This window comes from Spea bombifrons, chromosome 5 (assembly GCF_027358695.1).
Source record: "Spea bombifrons isolate aSpeBom1 chromosome 5, aSpeBom1.2.pri, whole genome shotgun sequence".
Taxonomy (NCBI): domain Eukaryota; kingdom Metazoa; phylum Chordata; class Amphibia; order Anura; family Pelobatidae; genus Spea; species Spea bombifrons.
Window position 1 is genome coordinate 2,884,894 of NC_071091.1, and position 2,334 is coordinate 2,887,227.

A 2,334-nucleotide genomic window follows, 5' to 3' on the forward strand; every position below is an offset into this window, starting at 1 on the left:
ATCACCCCATCTCTCCTTCCTTCCAGCCTGGTCTGCCCTTCTATTCCGGTGGAGGGGTTTGTGCTCCCTGTCTGCTTAGATTTCAAGGAGTTCTCCGACCTTATTCTTAATTAAATATTGGACTCTATTTTGCACGGATTCCAGTGCGTTTCACTGCTTCCAAATCAGAGCAGACATTATTTAGTTATTGGATTTGCAGAATAAAACTTCTGTCTCATTTAACTCCTCCCCCCGATGCCTCTACTGAAAGCAGGAAATGTACTCTGGTATTCTTCCTGCACATGCAGCCAATCATATGCATGATATGAGAACCCTGATGTTTTTTTTTTAGCATACATGCGTCCCATTGTCCTATAACCAAAGAATGCTGCGCCGATTTACATACAAAATAAGACTCCAGCATGCATTAAAAAATAAAATGAAGATTTTGGGCACTAGACTGCTTATCTAAAGGATACTCTCCCTGAAGCTATATTGTGTGTTTTACTTGCAATTCCGCGTCTAGCCACCGGGGGCGCTGATTCCTTCCCGGGTTTAGTTTCAGGGTTTTATGACGTCCCATTTGGTGCATGCGCTTGGGGTTGGGCTGGACGCTTCACATTGAGCATGTCCTCTCCAAATTGGTTGGACTGACCTCTGCTCTGAATGTTGCCGGCCCCCACTCTCCCCTTCACCCGTCTAACCCTTTTATACCATTTCTCACCTCCCCACCAACACATTTAATATGGCCCCACTGCATTTTTTTGGTGGTATAATGGCTTGAGCTGCATCGTTGCTGGAAGAGAAGCGAGAAAAGAGAACCAAGTCGGACATTTCGAATTGCTTTTGTTTAAATGTCTCTTAATGAACTTAAATCGTTTTAATATTATATTTAGTATATTATATATCGTTTTTTTTTTTAATTGATGTTATTTTCAGGAAAATACTTTAATAAACAAATTAATAGGAAAGCTAAAGCATGGACCTAACAGATATAAGGTCTCCACCACCACGAGTATTCTATCCAGCACCGATCGTAGATCACGGGGAAACAGACGCAACTCAGCGGAATGGTAGCCCTATTGCTTAATATCGGAGGGACCCTCAGACAGGTGGAGCCCCCGGAGGACCCCCTTGGCCACAAGGTGCGTTTGAAGTGTTGATGATCGACGTGTCCTACGATTGACATCTGGCTGTGTTCTTCATCGAGGAACGCGCCGAGGGATCCACCACGAAGGAGCTCTCCAAGAAGTAACACCATGTAACAGAACCTCCAGTGACCTAAATTACCAGTTTCCCCCGTAATCTGCAACTTACACCCTCCTCCCCGGTGGCAGGGGGTCTCGTGGCGCGGCGGGGGTCTCGTGGCGCGGCGGGGGTCTCGTGGCGCGGCGGGGGTCTCGTGGCACGGCGGTGGTGTCTACTTGCTGATGATGCATTTCTCACCCTTTGGGTCATACCGTATTTATATCTCAGAATTCTATGCAGATTCTCCAATCGACAAATCCCCGCGCTCCTCACTGTATCTATAATTTCAGCTTATTACATCTTTTCGCAATTTTCAAGGGTTCTAAGATTAGACCTTTTTGTACCAAACTCAGTTAATATTATTTTGGCAGCTGGGTGCATTTTCATTTTTTTTTAATTCATTTTTTTTTTTTTGATTGGGAAAGAAAAAGGGATGGGCCAGATATTTACCAAAAATATAAAAATAATAAAAATTTAAAAACATAGCTATTAATGGTTAATAGTAAAGATTAAAATAGCATAATATTTTTTTTTAACTGATACGGTAAAACATTACAAGACTGTAGTGAGTTAATAGCTATCTTTACAGGTCCCATCGGTTAAGGTGTGTCACGGGGAGGAATAATGCTATACAGGAAGATGGCTGCTCCCGTGGTACACCCATAAAGGAATTTCTGATACCTATTTCTTATTTATTTTACCATCACAGACTTTCTTTATTGTATAGAATAAAATTTCTTCCAAGATGTCCTCCGTCTTCGTGTCGCCGGCTGTCATTTTTAAAAAAACCCTTAATTTTATACCGGAGGGAATTATATCTACAAGTAAAATTTCTCTGATTACCGCCTGGAAACGTTCCACGGATTTTGTGACTTTTTAAACAATTCATTTGCACCTGAGATGGTTTTGAGAAGCAGCGGAAGACGAGCTGAATATTCATAAGGAACGGGGCCAATCGGGGTTTCTCGAAGTTGTATTTTATAATGTAATCTGCGTGTTATAATGTAATCTGTATGTTTATAAATGTCATGTTTAATGTGTGATGTGACAATGTAGCTGAGTGTTCCGTCTCTATTGCCATAGCAACACCATCCGTCTGAAATCTAG